Below are 24,741 nucleotides of genomic sequence, written 5' to 3'. Positions count from 1 at the left end.
AGAGAGAGAGAGAGAGAGAGAGAGAGAGAGAGAGAGAGAGAGAGAGAGAGAAAAAGAAAAAAAACTGCACAGAAAATGATAACATAAAATGAAAACGTAAAACTAGAATAAAAACATTAACAACATGAAAAATTATATTAAAATAGGCATAGCACAAGGATTTGCACATGTTGCACAATAATACATAATAAGCAAAAAGAAGTACACATATAAAAGTAGTCTATATATCTTTAAAATTTTTGACAACATTATCAGTTATCTTATATTAAAATGATAATTAAAAAACAGTCTTGACCGCAAATTTCTCTTAATCAGAATGGCCGGTTTCAACCCTTAAGGATCATCTTGAGACTCTGAAATAACACACGTACAGATAGAGGGATCCTTGCAGTAACGTACATACACAGAAATAAGATTACAAACTACATATACCCAGAACAGCAGGTGGACTTCCATGGAGCAGGCTGCGCAAATCCATGACACTGAATTGACTGCTAAATGGATAGGCAGGGAATGCTCTTAAATATCACTACTCTCACTCACCATCTTGTGCATGACATCAGTGTTAACCAATCATAAGTACAGTGTGTTCTATTAGCATAAAATGTATTACAATAGTCTATATTACTAAGATCTGAAGAAGAGTTATTGGTAAAATACATCATAAATTGCTGCGAAATAGCTATTCATCAAAAAATATAAACAGTAGTAAATAATTAGTTTAAAATAAAGTAGTCTAAATAAATTATTTAAAAATACTGAATTGACAACAGATTTTACCACCAATAAGTTGCTTCAGAATACACTTAGATATATACCATTGGTCTAAATGACACAAAGTATCAAAATTCTGATGTTCATAAAATCTTATGTAATGATTGTGAAAAACAATATGTTGGACAGACAGGTCACAATTTTGCCATACGTTTTAAAGAACACACCTCAGATATTAGTCAAGGTGAATCTTCATTGGACCAGTATTTAAAAAATTCTCCACATTGCCTCTAGAGGACCATTATTAAAATCACTAGAAGAAATAGAAATTTATGCAAATCATAAAAAGGAGCCTGTAGCTTTGTTGAAAAAGCATCTTGATTTTACAGGGTGTATACGACCCGGGACAACCGGGAGATCCGGGAAATACCCGGGAATTTTTTCATCCGGGAGAAAACCCGGGAATTTTTTAGAATTCCGGGAATTTTTCATTGCTTTAGTTTTCTGTTAATTTTTTGTAATTTTGACTGGTAAGAACCAATTAACAAAGGATATTACTGTATCCCGCTACTGCAGAATAATACTGCAGCAACAAAATATGAACTAGAGAATAAAACTTAAATTGCATAGGAAAAACGCCATAAAAAAAGAAACCAGTGCTCATACAAGAATTTGCCAACAGCAAAATGTGTCAAAAGGTTTTGGAAGACTATGCATTGCTGTGTGACAACGAATTACCTCCGATGAGCGTGACGTCACAACTGTTTACATTAGATTCATGTAAGCAGTTGCAAGCGGGATCATGCGCATGCGTAGTAGAGTCGCGTATGAGTAGTACCTCCTCCCGCTTCTGGCTACAGAAATGTTGCTGTTGGTTGTGTACGCAGCAAACCGGGGTATCTGAACCGGGCGGCAATTTCTGTGGTAAGGGGGGCAATTCGTATTGTTGAGGAAAAAAAACCTTGTTTCCAAAGCGCCAAGCAGTTAGCGCACGTTAGTCTATCGATTATTCAAATGATTTTGAAATGCATCCCTGTTGCTTTTTGAACACATTCTAACTTGATTTCTTGAATGCAGGCATAGTGTACGTGATGTCCATGCCAGGGGAATCCTCGTCGCATATAGAAATAAACTTCCCTGCAGACAAAAGGGGATTGGGCTATTAGAGCTGAGCGGAATAAAGCTGAACGGGTGAAAGCTGTTTGTTTATGTGACTGATTGGGTATGCGAATGTTTAGCGTTATTATAATTACTAGTGAAGTCCATAGATTCAGACTGCCAGAGTGGAAATAAACGACTAACAGGAATAACAGGTAAGAAAGATTATGTTATCTTCTCGGTGTATCCAAGAAAATGAAATTTTGACAGAAAATTTTTGACCAGATCGCTACAGTAGAAAGGGCAAGTTGTACATTTCCTGGCTAGCAGCCGCTTAAGTTCAATTCTGGGAGAAGCACGGAAAATGCGTTGTACGAACATGTAATAAGGCCTAACCGGAGAATAATCGATGGATAACTAAACCGGTGATTCTGGCAGGGTTAGTAGAGTTAACCGGAGAATGAATGAGCTTTGACAATGATAGGAATAGTTACAGAATTAGTGATGAGAAGATAGTTTGTTAGAATGAGGAAGGAGAAGAAATGGGGACATCACACAGATTATGGAATAATATGACGTTTCCAAATCTATACAAAAATTTCATACTACTACTCTTCGATCTCGTGCTTCAAAAACTGGAGCATATGAATGAAATGTGAAACTGTTTCCTAAAATAAAGCTTTTTGCTTGTAGTAGGCCAAATAGGCATTTCATATTGGTACTTCGCGAATTGGATTCTGCCATATTATAAAAATGACAATTCTTTCCAAAACAGTCTCGCTTATTTGGTGTGTGTTAAAGTTGCTGCAATATTAGCAGACAGTGACAAAATAGACCTAATCAGATGGAGAAACCACACCAGTCTTGGGTACTATTTGCATTAACAGCTTTTTCAGTATTAGACAACGACATTTAGAATTTTCATGTAGCAAAACGTCTGACGAACTTTGATGAGGTAATAGATTCTTTCGCAGAAAGGAAAGCACATCATGTAAAGCTGTACCAAGATTAGCGAGAAAAAGAAAAACGCGAAGACTTAAGGATTGAAAAAATGTGTACTGTCTTGCTTGTCTCTTGTTGTACCTGGTTTTATGTATCCTGTATTTCACAGAGCGAGGTGGCGCAGTGGTACGCACACTGGACTCGCATTTGGGAGGACGACAGTTCAATCCCGTGTCCGGCTATCCTGATTTAGGTTTCCCGTTATTTCCCTAAATCTCTTCAGGCAAATTCCGGGATGTTTCCTTTGAAAAGGGTGCGGTCAACTTCCTTACCCATCCTTCCCTAATCCGATGAGACCGATGACCTCGCAGTTTGGACGCCTTCCCCAAAACAACCCAACCCTGTATTTCATTTTATGCCACACAGAACAATAAGTTGTTAGCTAACAGGCAATAAAGAGTCCAAATTTTCTGAAGAGTTCTTGTTCTTCTGGTTACAAATAATCCCATCCAGAATTAACTGCGAGGGTTTCTTTTATAAAAAAAAGAGGGGCATTATGTCAAACCGGTCGACTGGGAGAAGGAGAAGCACCACAGGACATTTTAATTTCCGCTGTCCTGATATAGTTTGATGGCATCCATTACAAAATATACACATTTAAGTTCCACAATGCGAAGTACAGTGACATGTGGTAGAAGAATGCTGTGTGAAGAGGAGTGGCACTGCACTTTGGCACACTTAAGACCAAATAACACTTCTTACATTTCCTCGAAGTTTTATGCATCAGACTCTTCAGAAAGATGTGCACAACAAAATGAACATATATTTGAAAAGTAGTTTTTTTAAATTTTTTATGTCCTACCTCAAATGCTCGAGAGGGGAGGGGGGGGGGGGGGGGGAGCATCATCTAGTATTGCCCCGGTTCGAAATATCGTAGATCCGGGGCTGATGGTGCAGAGCAGTCAGAGTTACAGTGGGGGGGTTTACATTTAGTGATTTTGCTGTTGCCTCTTCGTTTATTGCTCTCACATCAAATGAAAAAAAAGTGATTTCTGTGGCTGGGAGCTATCAAGTGAATTAAAATACATTCACATGATTATGGAAGACTACAATATGTTGTTAGTTCCAGATCTTATTTTATTTTCCACCTTTCTGACAGTCAAGCATTAATCACCTTTTAGAACAATGAAGTTATTTTTGTCGCTTTGCTAAAGAAATTCGCTTTTTATTTATCTTTTCCACTGAGGCAGCCAGTTTGTTTCAAGTGAAGTATTTAATTCCACACTATTGGCTAGTTTCAACTATTCACCGCATTTCAAGTGCACATTTTCATCTTCTAGCACATATGGCATTATGCCATAATAAAGAAGTTCCCAAAAATCACACTGAAAAGCTTCTTAATATTAGATCGAGGCCTACTTCACTGCGAATCTGGACATATGAATGTGCAGTTTAACGTGAATTATTCATTTCAGTATGGTTCAAAAATTCTGGCTCTTTTGGAGTATTTTCTGATGTCTTGTTTCTTTTATGACATAATGTAAGATCTTTTTATGTTTTACACATACAAACATAGGGGCTTTCTACGTCATCGTAGCTGCGCAAGTGCGGGGACGCCTCTTATGTGGCACTCTCTGGCAAATGCTGGAACAAATCTATTTGCAACAGATCTTGGGAAAATATTGCGAATTGTGGTTTGAAAAGCGTTATTTTCAAAGTAAATTTCCTTTTGCACAAGATGAACTATGTGCGAGAATGTACAATGGATTTCTTGAATCACAGAGCATTTGACTCTCATTTAAAAATCTTTTTGATGAAAAGCCATCTAGAAGAATTTTGAGCCCAGAAGATCAGAGATTTAGTTTGGTATTAAACATTTTACTGGCACATTTGCGTGATGTGTTTTAAAGTGTAAAACGTGCAAAAAAGATCAACATTAAATGTGAAAGCTTAGTTCCATTTGTAACTTATTAATCTTCGCAACAAATATAATATATGAAAAGTTTGCTTTTCCTGTATCAACACTGCATATATTAATTTAAAACATTAACTTTTCCTGTCTGTATGTTTGCACTACATAAGTGATGTTGCTATTGGCTGACTACATCACGTGTCCTATGCTATGAATATCCACTGTCATCGGCTGGCGACATATCGTGATATGAGCTATGACTGGCGTACAAAGGCATATAGCAATCTCGATTTCAATGCTTCGGAAAGTAACATGTGGTTTTTGGTGCAATTCGAATTTTTACTTTCGTAATACAAAAATATGCAGCATTTATGTTGCTGCACATGAGAGAACTTCAAAAAACTTGGTTTTCCCACTGAGTTTCGTTTTCTAAAGTGCCGGGAAATTCTAAGCCACTGTATAAAACCATAACCGTTCAAATGACTGATAAATTTTACAGTTCTGAGGGAACATATAGTTTCACTTAACACGGAAAAAGTGTATTTTCGCCTGGGAGAAAGCGTTTCCCACCCGGGAGAAAAATGTATTTTTAACCGGGAGATCCGGGAAAAATCCGGGAATTTTTTTTCCTTGTCCACGTATACACCCTGTTTTAGGAAAAATATTTCTTTGGATTTTTTGAAGACTTGTTATAATTTGACTGCTCTTTTGTTTTTTCTCCAGTCTATGTTTTAGTTTACCTCCTTTCTATACAAATAATGTCAACTCGTGATTTTATCATTAGCATTTTTCTATGATTAGTGACATTACAGTTATCTTTATATTTAACATGCTGTTATGTTAGTATTCTTAATGGTCTGTTCCCAACCCCCTCCCCCCTTTTTCTTCACAAACTGTTTTTTCACTAACAGTCTTTTTAATGGATTTTGTATCCTTTAATATTGCATGGGTTATTTATGCATCACCATTACATTACACAATATTATCTATTATATGAATTTATAGCCATTTCGTGTCTAACACAAGAAATAATGGACCTCAGTATATCTAAAACCTTATGCTGCCCTTTGTGTCTATGTTACCTTCCTACATATTAGGCCAGATTGCTTGTTAACTAATAAACCATGTTTCACTATTCTGCCATTCATATTACTATGAATAATCTCTAATGACTATTATATTCACTGCTATATTTTCTATTTATTTTTGGAATGTCACATCAATAGAGGACGCCGTCTTTATGGCAACCCTCAATGTTTACATAGATGGTCTTTGCTGTCGTTACAGCACTCTGTGTCAACTTTTCAGAATGTCACATCAATGTAGGTTGCCGTTTCTATGGCAACCCTCAACGATCATATAGATTATCTTTGCTAGTAGCTTCTCCCTATCGCTATAGCAACCTTTGACAGCTATTCCACATATATTTGGCAACATCACGTATGTTATGGAACAGATAACAGAGGGCAGCCTAGACTACTTTGTTGTAAACTAATTATTTACTACAGTTTATATTTTTTGATGAATAGCTATTTCACAGCAATTTTATGACGTATTTTACCTAAAACTCTTCTTCAGATCTCAGTAATATAGACTATTGTAATACATTTTATGCTAATAGTACACACTGTACTTATGATTGGTTAACACTGATGTCATGCACAAGGCGCTGATTGGGAGTAGTGCTATTAGTGCTATTTAAGACAACTTTAGCAGTCAATTCAGCGTTGTGGACGGTGCAGCCTGTTCCATGGAAGTCCACATGCCGTTCCGAGTATATTTAGTTTGTAATCTTATTTCATTGTATATACATTACCGTAAGGATCCCTCTATCTGTACGTGTGTTATTTCAGAATCTGAAATGATCCTTAAGGATTGAAAACGGTCACTTCAATCAAAATAAATTTGCGATCAAGACTGTTTTTTAATTATACTATATATCTTTGTTAAAATGTTCATCTAATGAATAAAAAGTTTTACCAAGTAAATACATTTTCATTTTACTTTTAATTAACACACTGTCACTGCTTAGACCTTAGAAATTATTTAGCAATGAATAAAACATTTTAATGCATGAATATTGTACACCTTTTTGTACTGGCATTTTGTAACCACAATGAAAGCCAGCCTTTCCTCTTGTATTGTGATCATGGTTTGTTTCTTTGGTTTCATAGTGCACAGGATTGTCAACCATGAAGCTGGTAATGGAATAAATATATTAGGAAGTGGTCATAAGTATCCCCATTTTCCTTAAAATATTAGAAGCACATCTTATTGGGTAGCATGTTCAGCAATGTGGTGGTACAGCTGCCACTTGGTCACAATTTGGGAGCAGATAGACAGATTTTTAGTTGTTAAGCCTACATAGAAAGTGGCACAGTGGTTGCAGTTGAGTTTGCAGGTCATATGGCTGCTTTCATAGGTGGCCCTGCTTTTACTGGGTAGGAGATGCCTGCGGCAGGACTTGAGTAGGTGGTATTGGGAGGATGTATGGGATGGGTCTTGCTTCTAGGTCTATTGCAGTGATATGAGCCATGAGGCAAGGGGTTGGCAGCAGGGGTGGACCTGCATAGAAAAAGATATTGTACAGGTTTGGTTGGCGGCAGAATACCACTGTGGGAAGGTTGGGGAGAATAAAGGGGAGGACAATCCTCACTTCAGCACATGACAAGAGATAATCAAAATCCTGACAGAGAATGTGATTCAGTTGCTCCAGTCCTGCGTGATACTGAGTCATGAGAGAAGTGCTCTTTTGTGGCCAGACAGTGGGTATGTGAGAGGTGAAAGATAACTGGAGAGACAAGGCACGAGAAATCTGTTTCTGCACAATGTTCAGAGGTTAATTTCAGTTTGTGAAGGCCTCAGTAAGATCCTTGACATATTTGGAGAGGGACTCCTCATCACGGCAGACATGATGACCACAGGTGTCTAGGCTGTATGGAAGAGAGTTCTTTGCATGGAATGGGTCTCAGTTGTCAAAGTGGAGGTATTGTTGGTGGTTGGTAGGTTTGATGTGGGTGGAGATACTGATGTAGCTATCCTTGAGGTGGAGGTTGCATCAAGAAAGGTGGCTTGTTGAGTTGAGAAGGACTAGGTGAAGCAAATGTAGGTGGAGGTGTTAAGGTTCTCGAAGAATGTGGATAGTGTGTCCTCAACTGGGGCCAAAGATGTCATCAGTAAATCTGAACCAGTTGAGAGGTTGAGGACTCTAGGTATTTAGGCAGGATACGTCAGCATTGGATGGTGCCATGCTGGTGCCCTTTGCTGTACCATGGATTTGTTTGTAGACGATGGCTTCAAAGGAGAAATAATTGTGGATGAGGATATAGCTGGTGATGGTGATGAAGGAGGTTGTGACCCCAAGCACATCAGAGTGAGTGTTTTTGTAATAAATAAACTTCATGATTTCCGTCCCTAAATAAATTGTTCCAAAATAAATAAAGTGAACTCCTTCCTCTCTCCAGGAGCTGGACACAGGGTGAGTCCTTTTCTAACCATTTTCCCCCCAGACCTCCATGTGACAATGGCACTCTCTTGTGGCAGTACTGTGTACTAGGTCAGTTGGACTCCAGACCTCATGATGAACACACTGAATGGAGCTACTGCCTCAGATTGTTTAAATAAAGACTGCATGCAAAATAAAGACTTATGTCCATCCTATCCAGCAGCCCAACACACACCGCCCCTTTTCCCACCAATTCCAAGGAAGAGGTGGGGGCCGGATGACATAGTCAGTTGGGTATTGGGATAGGTAATGTACTATAGTGACAAGGCCATGGACATTGGTGATGTTAGTGTAGAGAGAAATGGCATCTGCAGTGACAAGAAGGGTGCCAGGTGGTAAAGTAACAGGAACTGTGGAGAACTGGTGGGAAAAAATAGTTGTTGTCTTAGGGTAGGTTGTAGGTAATAGGCTGAAGGTAGTAGTCCACCAGAGCAGAGTCTCTCTCAGTAGTGGCGCAATTGGGCATCCTGGGTAGCTAGGTTTATGGACTTAATGAAGCATATAGAAGTTAGGTGTGCAGGGAGTGGTGGTTGTGAGGAGAGAGATAGACTCAGGGGTGAGGTTCTGGAATGGACCTAAGATTGAAGAGGGACTAGAGATCCTATTGGATTTCTTAAATGAGTTCACTGCGGGTGTTTGTAGGTTGACATAACAGACAGCTAGCAGGGTCCTTCCACCAGGTAACCCCTGCAGTTCGTAACCACAGTGGTGGAGCCTTTTTCAGCACATAGGTTTAGAAGGTCGGGATCAGTTCTTAGGATGTAGATTGTGGTTCTTTCTGCAGATGTAAAGTTAGTTTTCATGTTGAGATGTTTGATGAATTATGTTAAGTGAAGTTTCAAAATTATGAAATTATGGATGATGGGAGTGGATTGTGGTTGGCTGGAGAATTCAGTACTGGTTTTGATGTGAGTACTGTTGGTGGAGAAAAAGTGTTTCCACTACACTGAGCTGGAGAAGGAGAGTAGGTCTTCAACAAGCCCATCATGATTAAATTTGGGTGTTGGGCAGACAATAAGGCCTCTGGAAAGGATTGATACTACTATGGAACTGAGTCTGATAGAGGAAAGGTAATGACTGTGTTTCAGATCTGTCTAGGTTCAAGTTCTGTTTAATGGTGGGAGGGCGTTTCTGGGGATATGGTAAACATAGTAGGTATGGTAGACAGAGTTTGATTGCTAAGAGGAGATGCAGGGGAGGTTTGGCAGTTCTTCTAAAGGTGGTGGATAGTGGTACTCCAAGGCAGAAATAGGAGACTGTTAGGTTGGAGAGCTTTTTGATGTGGCATTACACATGCTGCTCTAATTCTTGGAGGACAGGAGTTTCAGTCTGGGAGATGGGATGCAGGAATTTGTGATTGCAGAGCAGGAGAATTTTAATGGACGGAGAGGAGGTAATTCAAGGAGGTTTTTCAGGACTAAGTTGGTGAGGACTATAGAGACAGATAGTGGTCATTGTGGAAGGAAGGTGGCAGCTGAATATAGGTAGTGAGACAATTTTGGGGGATTTCATAAGCCAGGCAACATGAAGGAACAGCATGTGGGACTGCATTCTGGCTGCAGATAAGAAAACTTTTCTTTATCGGTGCAGATGGAAGGTTCAAGGGTCCAAGATGGTGGATAAAAAATGCACAAAAGTATGTGGGAAAAAATCACAAAAACTATTAAATGGATGAAGCGTAGGGAAAAAAAAGTGAAACCTGAGGAGCATTGCTTATAGTGAAAGTCGAAAATGAACTAAAGTCAATATATAAACACCATAAGGTCAAAGAGAAAAATAAAAATAAAAAGACATTAATAGTGGGATGCAGGTCACTAGTTGGGTATGTATGAAGAGAGAAGGCAGTGGATGTAAATGGATTAGGTGAGGTCGGTATGTGCATGCTGGAACAAGGGAAGAGAGGGAGGGGGTTGTTGGTTAGGTACAGACTTCAACAAAGAAAGTTACAGAAAATCACATGCAAAAATACGCCTGGGTGAGGGAGGAAGTGTGATCAGTTTACAGGTCTGGAATAAATACATGACTGGGAAGACATGGGACATGAGATGCTGCACAAACAATCTGTGCAATCACATAGCCATGTGTTGTGTGCAGCATAGCATCTTATCCATCGCTACTCTGCTATCTCTTCCACCCCCTGCCCCCTCCTCCCCCTTACTGCTTACCCTCACTGACCACTCCAGCAAATTCTACCCATGTCAGATGCAGAGGCAATCATAGACAGGGTGCAGCACATGGAGGCAGTGGTCATGTGTGTATAAGTTGTATTTGAGGGACAGCAAATGTTTTCTATTTCAGGAGAATGACTTTTGTGTCCAAAAGCTTAAATGTTTAGCAATCTTTCTCATGGTGGCTGCCTGTGACTCAGAGCTCCTCTACATGTTGAGTAGCAGTCTATCATTTTCGTATTGTTGTTATTCCATTGTATGATTATGCCTCGTGATCCTTTGCTTTTTAACACATAATGGTTTTCTTTGCATCATTTCCAGTTAAGGGGGCCTCATTTGTCTCATATATGGTATTAGAGATGGTGTTTTCAGTATCCTCACATCATTTTCCAAGGAAACATTGCAGCCTACTCACTCAGCTGCACTTAGAAATCGTCACTGAGTTTTTTTGCAGTTATCAGTTGGTTGTTTATATGTTTTTCATCAGTACTGGAAAGAATGCCTCTGATCTGCTGACACAGTTATTACATCCCAGACTGTTTTGATTTTATTACAGGATTTATTGATTTTGGATTATTTTGATATCAATTTTTTGGTTTGAATGTGAGGGAAGGGTAAGGGGAGGGAGGAAATATGGTGAAGATATGGACTTTTATTGTTGGATTTGGATGGGCGATCTGTTAGGATTTGGTGATTAAGTATGGAGGAAAGACCATGTTGAGTCAGCATTAGTAGTTCTCTGGTAGTTGCAGGGGGCTGAGCATGGCAGCTTCACACACCTCAACCAACCATGTAACACAATTTTGTAACTGTCTCCATGGCACACATTAAGTAAATGGGACACTCAAAACTCATCAGTCAGATTTATTAGAGGTCAAACATGGAGTTCCCCAAGGTTCCATATTGGGTCTAATTTGTTCTTACTATATGTAAACATTTTACATATAACCAGTAAATATCAATTTGCAGATGATGCCAGCATCTTAATCATATAATTATAGAAAGTAGCAAAGAAAACTTTGAAAATGACTTTAAGACCATCACAGAGAAGATAGTATAATACTTTGAGTCAAACAGTTTGATTATAAATCTGGAAAAAAACTTTTCCAATGTATATTTTCACCACCCAGAATAGGACACCAACTAATCCTCCTGTAGAACTAAGTGGACAAAAAACTGAAAAAACAGGGAGTACAAAATTTCTCAGTATATGGATTCAAGGAAACATGAAATGGGATACACATGTGGACTATGTAAACAAAAAACTGAGGAAAACATGTTTTGTAATGAGAGTAATAAGAAACTGTACATCACATGATAATCTCAGGACCATATATTTTGCTTATATTCATTCAATATTGAAATACGGTGTAGTGTTTTGGGAAATTGTGGAGCTAGTCAGAAATCTTTTAGATTGCAGATTAGATTAATGGAATGGTTAGTTCAAAGATCATCATGCAAGCCACTATTTAGGAAAAATAAAATATAACAACTTCCATGTATTTATGTATTTAAAAGTGTAATTATTATGGAAGAAAAACTAAACAGTGGCAGTCCAAGCATCACCTGTAATGAATCTCTACATAGCTACCACATAAGACAAATAAATGATGTACAAACACAGCAGTATTACAGAAAGGCATACTCCACCCTGGCATCAAAATGTACAATGCACTACCCAAATCCACAAAAATAATAATGGACTTAAACAAATTCAAATCAGCTGTGAAGGATTACTTGGTCGAGCTCTGTTTCTATACAGTAAGGGAATACCTAGGATAACATAACTGCCTCACTGATTAAGACTGTTTTTATAAAATGTGTGGGGTCAGAAAATATTGTATAATTTTATCTCTTGTTAAAATGATGCCTGGAAAAAAGAAAAGAAATCAAGGAATGTGTATTGTAATTAATGAATGGTCCAATATCTTTTGTACACTGTACAGTCCTAGATTCACAGGACCAAGAAATAAATAAATAAATAGGAAGGGATTAAATTAATGGACATGCATTCAGACAGTTTCATTGTGGTCATGCCTATGGGAATATATCTGTCCACCTTGGGGGAACCCAGTACTCTGCTGCTGAACATGCCATACAGCATGACTCAATGGACCTGGGCTGTTTGGTTCCTCTCACCAAATACAAGTTTTTCTGCTCTCCAACACATGCTCCTGCCCTTAAACCCTCCTGGACTAAGTCTCCATTATCTTGTCCCCCCCCCTCCCCCCTTCCATCAATCCTTTTTTATTATTCTCTTATTTTTTTATTCATTGTGCCTCATTTATTTTGTTTATTACTATGACTTTTTGTCTATGTTATTCTCCATACTCTTTTTTTAAATTTTGTTCTTAATACCACTATTCATTTCTCTTCCCTCTAATCTACTTTACTTGTCTCTCTTTCCTTATCATCTCTGGACTCAAGCTGGCACAGTGTTTACTAATATACTATTTCTGGACATCTTACACTCCATGTTGCCTTCCTCTTCACTTTTGTCTGCCATAGAGTGGAGTAGAGTAGAGTTTTATTGGTCCTGGTAATCACATAGTACTCAAATAGTACATTATGATGTAGGACAAGTCAGTGTATAACAAAATATAATATTAAATTAGATTTTTATGTTAGATGATCACTGAGTTATAATATCAGAGCACATATTGTGCAAAAATAAACAGCATGTACTGTACTGGTAGATTAATATTTATATTACAGTAACATTTAAATCATAAATCATTAAAATTCTAGTAACATTTATATGATACATCACTAAGGTAAAGACATAAATCATTAGTGAACTTTCTGAAGGAACTCGTGGAGGCTATAGAAGCAGTGATGAGTCAAATATGCCTTAGCAGTTGACTTAAAATTTGGCAAGTCATTTATTGATTTAATTTGTGGGGAAAGTTTATTATAAATAACTTTCCCATAATACAGGGTTCCTTTTTTATTCAGGGTGGTGTTGGTGGGCTCTAGATGAAAGTCTCCTTTTTGCCCGGTGTTATAGGAATGGATATTTTCATTTTTCTGGAAGAGAGTAGGATTTTCCATTTAATATTTTTTCACAAACACGATTATCTCATACACATATATACACGGAAGTGGTAGGATTTCTAGCTTTGTAAAGAGTGGTCTACAGGTTTTGTTCCATTACACCTTCCATTATTCTTATAATTCTTATGATCGTTTTATTGAGATTAGTTCTACAGCAGAGATTTCAAATTCGCCTTCTTTTCCTAAATTTTCAAGAGATTTTAGGCAGCAATAACTGATACTGTCTTTCACAAATATACATGTTCCTCCATGTGTAGATATTTTTCTACAGAAACGAATGTCATAACATAACCTTGTATACTTGTGATTGCTAACATCTCATCAGTTAGCCAATGGTCACTAAAATACATTACAGATAATTCTTTTAATTGATCTGACAGTAATACCTCTAGCTCATTAATTTTGTTTTGCAATGACTGCACATTTTGATGGACAATTATAAACTTGGGGTTTCTGCTTGGCATAACTGACTCATCACTTACCTTTATTTGTCTCTGCCTTCCTTTCGTTTTAACAAATACTAACAAAGAGATAGAGGGACTGGCCAGTACTTAGCTCAGTACAGCTGATAGATACACAAAACAGAACAGAAAATTTATGTATCCTAGCTTTCGGAACTTCGTTCCTTCGCCAGGGAGGAGAGAGGGGGGAAAAAGCGGAAGAAGGGAAAGTGGATTCAGTTACTCACAACCCAGGTTACAAAGCCTTTCATTTTAATCCGAAGAATTCTGGGATGAACTATGGAGGCGCCTTCTTCATCTGTGGCCAGTAAACATCCTCACTTCTTGATGGTGGTTGTCTTGCTCTAGCAGGTTGTGTCCGCTCACTGTTGTTGGAAGGATGTACAGGAAGCTGATAGATTGTTCTATTCCTTAAAAGTCTTTCTTTAATTATTTCACTAACACGATCACAAATAAACCTTTTCCCTTCATAGTAGAAATGCATTCCATGCTTCATGTGCAGATTTCGATGCAGCTTGCTTATATCCAGTACATCACACTTAGTATATTAAGAACACAGTTTCCTTATTTTAATGTTTGTTTTCTGAATTTCTTTGTTTACACATGAACCATAAATTAGATCATGCCTATGAGGCAGGGCAGCAACTACTGTGTTTCTGCATTTGTTAGCTTGTAGAAAATTCTGCAGCATTTTCATGCAAACCTCTTCTTCACTTTTTGCCACATCATTTGAACCCATAATACAAATGATAAAGTCATTTTCCTGCATTAATTTCCTCTGAGAGTTAGTGTCTACAACATTTTTACATCCTGCTCCTGGTTTCACTACACTAGTCACTGCTATGTCATGATTTTTCTCATGGAGCATGCTGGACAGATTTCTTCCATGACTGTCTAATAGTAATAGTAAATTACACTTTTTCCATGATGATATGTGTTTGTTGTTTACATTTCTTGCAAAAACACTATTCATTTTCAGTTCACTGATTTTTACAAGTTCACAATCATTTGTTTGCAAAACATGATATTTGTTTTTATCGGAAAATGTGACAGTTTTAGCAGAGTTTGTTGTTCTTTCTGCAGTTGGAAAACTATCTTTATATGACACTTTTATCCACTCAGATGATTTATTCTTTTTACTTTCATCACTTCACTTGGTGTTGGCTTTGATCGTAGATCCCGATTTTCTTTCTTGAGTGAATCAATGTCGCTTCTTAAAACACTGACTTTGAATTGTAAGCTTGTAATTCATTCTTTTAGCATTGTTATTTCAGCATTTAATTCTTACAAACTCCTTATTTAACCGCATAACTGTAACTATTTCTCAAGTTAGCATCACATACTTCTACTCTCGTGGCCATCTAGCCATCATGTCTAAGTGACTTGCCCTTCCTTTTTAGCTTTCCCCAATGTATCTCTCTCTCTCTATTAGTTCCAAAAGCTAGGAGAGTCTCATAAGTTTTACTTTTATATGTCTCTGTCAGTAGTACTAATCATTTCACCTGCTGAAGGTACGTACTGGCTACAATTCTGTATCATGATGTATTAGTTTTCTCAACTGAATTTTCCTCATGATATTTCATTTTTGTTGCTGTTTGAGCTGAAACCTTTGTGATTTGAAGATTTCACGTATGACCAAACTATTCATCTCGGTTAACTATTTGCACATTTAAAATTACAAACAACTTTACATTCTTATCACATAAAACATTTTGTGACCATTTTTCTTACGCTGCACTGATTTGAGACTATAATTCCTGTTATTGTACTTGTCTTGGTGTATTAGTAATAACTGAAGTTGTGTGAACACTTTTCTTCAAGAAGTGTTGGTTGAGAGTGGCAGTGTGTAGTTCAAGGACAAGTTGGGAAGGGCTGATGGCTGATCAGTTTGGAATTTATAGAGAGATTGGTGGATAGGTGGGTTGCAGCCAGGAATGGGAATTTTTAAGATGAAGCTGTCAAGGGTTATATTAATGGTTGAGCAGGAATGATGGGGAAGTATGTGGGACTGTTGTTTGATTATAGCAAGATCATTGTTACAGGAGTGAAGGTATTGAGGTATAGTATCAGGGAAAATGATGATATTGGTAAATAAAAAGGAAGAAAGAAAGTGACACCAAAACAAACAGTTCTTCACAATAAAAAATTGACAATCTGACTATGATGTTATTCTGCCATGTACTTGGACCAAAGTTTTAAAATTGTTGTGCTTACTAATTTAGTCCTATGAGGTTCCACGGCCAGCTGTATGGGGTAGCAAACAGTTCCACTGTTCAGGGCGGCAAGTTTTCGCGAGTGGAAAAATCTTACATTTTGATATGGTTCCAAAACAATGAATTAAACAAGGCAATGAAATTTTTAACCTAAAATAATAAGTGTGGGAATAAGTTTGAAATACAAACGATTCATGGAGTCTTGAGGTGCTATCCAAAATTTTCGGGATTGGTGCTGCCATCTGTTGAAAACCTTACCTCTGGACTAATGGTCACCATCACCCTTGAAGTAGTTGCCATCCACGTGTACACACTGGTCCCAGCACTTCTGCCACTGGTCAAATGTTGTCTGGAAGTCCTGTTCTTTGAGGATGTTTATCACCACCAGCGATGCTTCTTGAATCCACTCTAGGGTGTTGAACCGATGGCCTTTCAACTTGAGTTTCAGTTTTGGGAATAGCACAAAGTCACAAGGTGCCAGATCTGGTGAGTACGGTGGGTGGGGTACAGCCTCGGTGTTATTTTTTGCCAAAAAGGTTCTGGTGAGCAAGGACATGTGACAGGGCGCGTTGTTGTGATGCAGCAGCCAGTCCCCTTGAAGCCAAAGTTCGGGCCGTTGTTGCCACACGTTTTCATGGAGCCATTGCAAAACATCACAGTAGTATGCAGAATTCACTGTTTGGTTGGGTGGGACAAATTCTTTGTGCACAATTCCCTCGGTACCAAAGAAAACAATAATGCTCTTCGCTTTACTCTTCACCTGTCTTGCTTTTTTGGGTCTTGGAGAACCTGGGTGATTGTTGCTTTGTTTCCCAAACACTTGTTGAATCATTGTGAGGGTCTCTGTAGCACTTTTCCTGAGATTCGCACAGAATTTGATACACATACGCTATTCTGTTCGCTGATCCATCATAAAATTGCCACACACCAAACACAGAGTATTATGGAAATCACTGTGGACATGCAACACGTCCTCCCAGCTGAATGCCATTCCATACACTGACTCATCAGATATGCAGCTCTTGCCACCTGCCGGTACAAAGATCTACTACTCCTACTTTACAAATGGCAGCACCATTCCCGAAAATTTTGGATTCCACCTCATAGTGTCTTACTGGAAATTATCTACAGAATTATGAAACAGCTGACAAATGAAGTGCTGGATTTGATCATCCTAGGTGCATCTTTCAAAACAGCAAATCTTGCTAGTGGCAGTGTTACCAGTTCAGTTTCTACCATACACCTACACAACATTAAAACATACCTATGTCAGCCTGAAAACACCTAAAGAAGAGAGAAATTGTATAATAAATGAATAAAGATATATGTTGGTATATGATAACTTAACAGTTCCTATAGAGCAACCTGTAACACCAAAAACAAGCTTTAATATTAAAAGCTTTGTAATAATTCCCCATACGTGGCACTGGTCTTAAAGATGTATTCAAATCAGAAAGATGTATGAGTAAGTGTGATATGTGAAGATAAGATGTCATGGATGAAAGACTTTATGGAAAACATTGACTTTGTTTGAAAACACAAGGTTGTGTGTGTTTTTTGTTTTTTTTTTTTTTTTTTTTTGGGGGGGGGGGGGGGAGCAGCAGTTGAAATTTTTCCATGTGTCAGCAAAATTTCTGGAGCTGGCCCTGTGAGGCACCGATGCAAGGAGAAAATTGCTAGTACCCAGCTGGGATTAATATCAATGAAATCCAATGTCTTGTTATGTTGGTAAATATTGGGGAACAACCAAAACGTCAGTTTTATCCAAGGAATAATTTCCATTGATTTTTAAAGTAGTTTTTTATGTCTGTTTCATACAAGTGGATAAAATGGAATTTTATGCCATCATACAATTCTTTGCTGTCGGTATTTCATCACAAACAGAAATTCATATCTAGTTGACAGACAGCTATAATGATGTTTGTTCCTTTCATTTTCAACAGTTAAGAAATGGCCACATTAGTTGAGACATTTCCTAATTTTGAAGGTGATCCACTCAAAGAACATTCCAAAACTGCTATCATGAGTGGAAATATTGAGAAAATGTACAATATAGTTCTGTATGACCAATGTTTACAGCTGCATGAAATTGATACACACTAAATTCATTAATAACATGTACCTTTCTAATTGTTTATTTTTTATATTGCACACAATGAATACTGAATTACAAAACAATAAAGTGACAACCATCTTTTTTGTTAAATCCCAAAGATAATCACACTATTATGCCAACATTACCATGGCAAAAATTCTACAGACACACAAATACAAATAGTAATTTGCAGTGCCGTAGCGTGGTTGTAAAGGTTGGGGAGACTCTATAGTTATTATAGGGAGACAAAATAGTACAATAAACAATAATTTAAACAAATGAAACAAAATGCATCAAATAAAACAACAACAACAACAACTAGACAAATTTGTAGTACTCCAGCAGCAAGAGAAGAAGCACTTATATTTTCTTGTACACAAGTGCAATGCGGCTGTCTTTTTCTTTCCATGAATAAGTCTATAACTCGGCCTACAAAGATCTGATCACTGGATAGCTCTCCAAGTAGTGTCTTTTCTATTGTTAATGTGCTCAAATATGACAGTCAGGTGTTGGACATTGAATTGCTTAAATAATTCTTCACTCATTTAAGAGTACTAATGCTTTGTTCACTGCTTGCTGTAGTTGCAGGCAGAGTCAAAACCAAACTCAGGAACTTCATTGTTTCTTCATAAACAGAGTCTAAATCATTGTTGACAATGTACCTTAAGAGGATTCTTGGAGATAAGTGTTCTTTTTCATCAGCGTATATGTTACACAGTTCATTTTCAAGTTGTTCTTGTTTGAAAAAAGGGTTCTGTTCTAATATCTGAAGCAGTGTCAACTTTGGGAATTCTTTTTGATAGTTCAGGAAACACTTTTCGTTCAAAAGTTCAAAAAGCTGAATTTGGGGAAAGTCTTGAAATCTTCTTTCCATCTGAACAATTTGCAAATCCAGAATCTCGTAAGTTAGTACCCTGAGAGATGTCTTGTGACTGTCACAGAATAATAAGTTGTCATTCAAACACAAGCTGCATTTAATGCATTCATCAACGAATGTTTCCATTCTTAATTGTTATAAGTTTCTCAAAACAGTTCTTATTTTGTTGTGGCAAGCAGTTATACTGACAGATTTTGACTGAAGAACATTAAAGAGATGATCAACATAAGCAAAGCACCCTTGGTAGAAGCAAAGCATCTAGACAAATGTAGGATCATCCATCTGGTGTTTCATTTCCACAGCACAGCTCAAAGATTCTGGATCCCACTGAGAGTCTGTATCATCAATTATATAATTAAAAACACTATATAGCTCTGAGAAATGACTAGGTATTGTTGAAACTGCTCTGGAACGAAAGTTCCAGCAAGTGTTGCTTACATGTGGCAGTTCAAATTCTTTCTCAGTTAGCAATACAATTTGTTTTGATGATTTGCTGAAAAATGAATGGAATGCAGTAAGATCACTTACAAACATGCATACTTGTCATGTGATTTTGGAGGCATGTAACAGTACCAAATTCTGGTGGTGTGCGTAACAATGAATAAACAGTGCATGGAGGCAGAACTGCTTCACCAATTGTTGTAGTCCTCCTACCCTGCCCTCCATTACTGAAGCGCCATCATCTGTTTGACTAACCACTCTTCCTTCCACATTCCATTCTTTCAATAATGCATGAATAATGTTTGACAAACTTTCAGCAGTTTTATCTTCAGAAACATCATAAAATCCAATGAATCTTTCCTCAATTTTGTCTGCAATACAGTAGCTGAATGTTATACTCATTTGAGTCTCGCATGACACATCTAATGTTTCATCAGCTGGAATCGAAATTAAATTGCAGTTCTGAATTTCAGATTTTGTTTTCTCATTAACTGCCAGAGTTATCATTTCTGTTACGTCATTCTGTATATATGGAGAAGTTCCTTTAATGGTTGAAGAGCATGACAGATGGTCTCGAATTAACTGCTCTCCTTGAGCTAGTAAATCCAACAAGTCCCGATAGTTACCTTTGTTGCTGTAGGATTCGTCTCCTCGATGGCTGCGAAAGGCTAGGTCTTGTTTACAAAGAAATACAATTGCCTGAATAAGATGAGCTAATACTCTCCTCTTGGATGCAACTAGTTCGTTGTATTTTATAGCTGTCAGATGAGCGGCTTCAGAAAGGGGATGCTCAATTCCACTTTTCCCAATGACTGAAATGAAGCTTTGTTCTGCAGGTGATGTTTTGATATCTGATGCTTTTGTGCTTTCCTGTCAAAGATCTTTATTGTACAAATGCACCCATTGCACCATTCATTTTCACCACCAAACAGAAGACATGTATAACAATATAATCTGTTATTAACTGCATTCACAGTCAGCCAAGTACAATTTTTGTACCAGGCAGTCTGAAAAGTTTGTCCTTCAATTTGCACTTTTTTTCATACGTTAATGTAGAAAAAGGCATTTTTAATAAAAATTCTATAAGGTGTTCAGTTGCTGGCTCACTCATGTTGGCGACACAACGAAAATATGCACTAAAATCACACAAGAAAGACTATGAACACAAACCACGCGACTGTTCACTTCCGTGTTAAAAGCCAGCATAGAAGCGGCAGAGACTAGTCTTGATACCTGCTAGCAAGTGCAGCGCACCAGCCTTTGTGGAAGAGGGAAAGTGGAGGGGACCCGAGAATGCCACTAATGCGCAGGCACACACAGCCAGACAAGGCAAGGGAGGCAGACACTGAGAGCAGTTAGGTCTCAAGCAGACAAATACATGAACACTCAGGGTGCGGCACTGGCTACAAAACTGATGTCTTTTGCACATTTAGAGCTCTTAGTAGAAAGTTGTTTACATTTTTGTTATGAATTACTATTGCATCTTTTTTAAGTACAAATACAGGGGAGACTAAGTCTCAAAGTCTCCCCTCACGCTACGCCACTGGTAATTTGTATACAAATAGTAATTTTTCATGTTCACACATCACCTCTCTCTCAGTACAATCATCAGTTTAGAACTTCAACTAATCTTTCTGGAAATCGAATTTCATGACCAGATCTTGTTGTTTCTTGGTTTTTCACCCACTGTAGAGTTTGATAGTTTGCTCTGCACTAACAGTACAACTGGAAGGTTTCCGTGCTGTTTAACATTATCATTCATCAGGTATGCATATTTTAATCTGTTGATGGAGATATGCTTTATCCAGCCTTTTATGTGACAAATTTTGGGATCCTTTCAATTACATCATATGGGCCTTCATATGGAGGCTCTAATGCCTTCTTCACTTGGTCAATCCTTGCAAACACATGTGTTGCATTAGTCACGACCTTGTTTATAAATGGGGTTTCCTTTGAGGATATCGTACAAGTTTCAAATGATTCATATACTGTTCCAGTTGTGAAACAAACTAAGGTAAGACTGCATATAGTTTTGTGCCATACTTGTGAAAAATATCATCTGGTAATCTGATGGGCAAGCCATAAACCATTTCTGCAATTGTAACATTAGTGTTCTCTCCAATGGAGCATCGGAGACTAAGAAGATTTACAGGCATTATTTGAGTCCATTTAGCCATGGGAATAGATAGCTGCTTTAAGTGTGTGATAAAATCTTTAAATTTTTCCATTTGATTGAGGATGATATGTCATAGTTTGGGTCTGGAATAGCTCAGAGTTAAACTGTCTTCCTCGGTTGGTCACTATTGGTATGGTATTTCAAATCTAGTGACCCAACAAGTGAAAAACACTTGTCCACACCTACTTTGATTCATGTTAAATAATATCTCAAATCTAGTGACCCAATAATTGAAAAATGCCAGTTCGTAACTGCTTTGATGTATGTTAAATAATATGTATTTTCAACAGAAGGAGGCACTGGCCCTATCAAATCAAGGTGAATTATTTTGAAGCATCATCATTACTAGGAAAGTGTCATAATGGTGCTTGAACATGTCATGCTATTTTATTTTTCTGACAATGTTTATAGCTGCATGAAGTTGTTGCATACTAAGTTCATTATAGACTCAGGTTAACATGTACCTTTTCACTTTTTTTATCTTGCACACAACTGAGAACAAATTAGAACAACAATAGAGTAACAACAACTGTCAATAAGTTGTTAAATGCCAAAGATAATGACACTATTATGTCAACATTACTATGGCAAACATTCTGCAGGCATATACAAATACAAATAGTAATTTGTTATGCTCCCACAAAATAACTGATACCATAGACCTGAAGAATTAACTATGAAAAAATATTGGGTATGATGTGGTTCCCCAAATGTTGAGTATTGACCAAAAACAAAGGAACAATATATAATCAAAAAACTTTAGGAGTGTTGTAAAAGAAATCAAACTCATCTTAAGCACTGATTTGTTACTGTCAATAAGCTTTGGCTCCACCAACAATGAAATCGTATTAAAGCAGTGGGAGGAAAGTGCTGACACTGCTCCACAATAGACAAAGTCCATCTCATCTTCTAAACAGTTAAGCTAGTTGTTGTCAGATGTGTAAGTGGCTGTTCTGTTTGGTTGCCTTCCAAAGAATAAAACTAACCATGTGTAGGTCAACTGATGGTTTTTAAGAAAAGTTTGCTTGGAGACAGTTTGCAATTTTATTTTTAAATACATGTACTGGTGCTTCAACTGTGAATGGATATCAAGTAGAGGAAATATTCTGCACTGTGTAAGAAATCTTGGAATTTTTTTATGAACATTCTGGTAAAATTCATGATTGACTTAGTCTCTATGTTCTCCTGAAATTGGTTCCACCAAACAGTTAAGTAATTTTATAAATAGTTCTGTTTATTCCATAGATATCCATGAGCATATAGTGGGGAACTATGGACAGCTTTTGAAATCACATATCTTTATATCTTTCTAGAGGTCTCCTGTTAACTGACTGAGAAAACTCCACATGAGATCTCTAGCTACTGTTGTGGTGAAGGAGGCTGTACAATGTATCTTATACCTAGCATGGCCTGGGGCTGTTGCCCATTGAAGTATATTATCAAACTAAAACACCGCACACACACTTTCAGTCATATAATATGTAAGGAGGCAGTGAGACAAAACTCTCCTTATAATATATGGGTCCTTCTTAGCAAAAATCTTTGCCTTCCTAGCTCTTCAGGCAATTTGAATTGCCTATAACCCAGGTTCTGAGTAACCTATTTCCCTGACAAATCTTCCCAAATCAGTTTCTGTTTTTATGTTGAAAAAGATATCTGTGATTCCAAAGGACAGGATATCTATTACCTATTATCATGTGTTTATAATAGAAGGAAACATTCCACATAGGAAAAATATACCTAAAAACAAAGATGATGTGACTTACCAAATGAAAGTGCTGGCAGGTCGACAGACACACAAACAAACACAAACATACACACAAAATTCAGACACACAAACGAACACAAACATACACACAAATTTTTGTGTGTATGTTTGTGTTCGTTTGTGTGTCTGTCGACCTGCCAGCACTTTCATTTGGTAAGTCACATCATCTTTGTTTTTAGGTCTATTATCATGTGTTGTTGATTAGCAGGACAGTGAGTTATATCTTCTTGAGGAAAGTACTGACTAGTCCACCTGCTTATTTTTGAATGCAGCAATCTCCTAAATAGCATGTTCCTTTTCATGTGTTTGTTAGGTAGTTTATCTATGAAGTCAGTTGCACAGCTTTTGAGGGAACGTCGTGAACTCACCCTCATATTTCAAGGAGAAGAAAAATGCACCTATAAGATGTCAGTCCCATAAATCGATCCCACACAAAAAATCAGGCCATAATTCTGATAGTATGCAGTTATGACCTTCTAAATTACAGCTTTTAAACACTCTTGCACTTAAGCACATCAGTTGTTTGTCACTCAATCCACAGCAGGCTTTCTCATCACTTACTTCCCTGTTTTTGTGTCCCTGCCTATTGCACCAGTGAAGCTGCTTGATGGATATGACTGTGGTGAAAAGGAAGCCTCATTTTCACCATCATGATCTTCATGTAGAGAAACAACAAACTCAGTCCACTCCAGCTCTTTAAGTAGCACATATTCACTCATGAAATTATATAAAATTTCTGCAATGGCACTAAAATGAATAAGTAATAGCTTGAAGGAAGCCCCATACACTTTCATTTGCCTTGGATAAATGTTAGTAGAATTGCTGTATTTAATGATGCTTACCAATCATGACTGTTAGAAACCCTTGTTCTTTGACTTTTAAACACTGCTATTTGACAATCTTTCCACACTGTTTGTGGATGAGCCTTACTATTGTTGATTGGTTCACTGACATTATGAACACAAACCTCTTACTCGCTTCAAATAAAATAATTTTGGATGTTAGGCCCCATCATTTTAAAACAGTAAAGCAACTGATTGCAGATGTTTCGATTGACTTGACAGTAGTCCTCTTCAGTGTGGTTAACTGTCCTGAAGAGGACTGTAGCAAGTCAGCCAAAACATCAGCAATCAGTTGCTTTAGTGTTTTAAAATGATATGGCTGAACACTCACAATTATTTTATTCAAAATGAGACGACTGTGGAAGCCTACACACTCTTACTCACTTCACTGAACCTCTTAGTAACTCCACTGTACAGCACTTCATACTTGAGCATTTGGTAGTTGCAGTGGGCGGGCAAAGCTACAAACAACTGG

General features: G+C 37.6%; 1 protein-coding gene across 1 annotated transcript in view; it reads left to right on the top strand.

The window, feature by feature from the left end:
• The window catches only part of LOC126144536 (uncharacterized), a 191,867-nt gene that overhangs the window by 48,558 nt on the left and 118,568 nt on the right, over positions 1–24,741 (top strand). The gene's annotated exons all lie outside the window — the stretch shown is intronic.

The sequence above is a fragment of the Schistocerca cancellata genome, chromosome 2, assembly GCF_023864275.1.
Source record: "Schistocerca cancellata isolate TAMUIC-IGC-003103 chromosome 2, iqSchCanc2.1, whole genome shotgun sequence".
In the NCBI taxonomy this organism is placed as follows: domain Eukaryota; kingdom Metazoa; phylum Arthropoda; class Insecta; order Orthoptera; family Acrididae; genus Schistocerca; species Schistocerca cancellata.
This window is presented reverse-complemented; position numbering and strand designations above follow the sequence as displayed.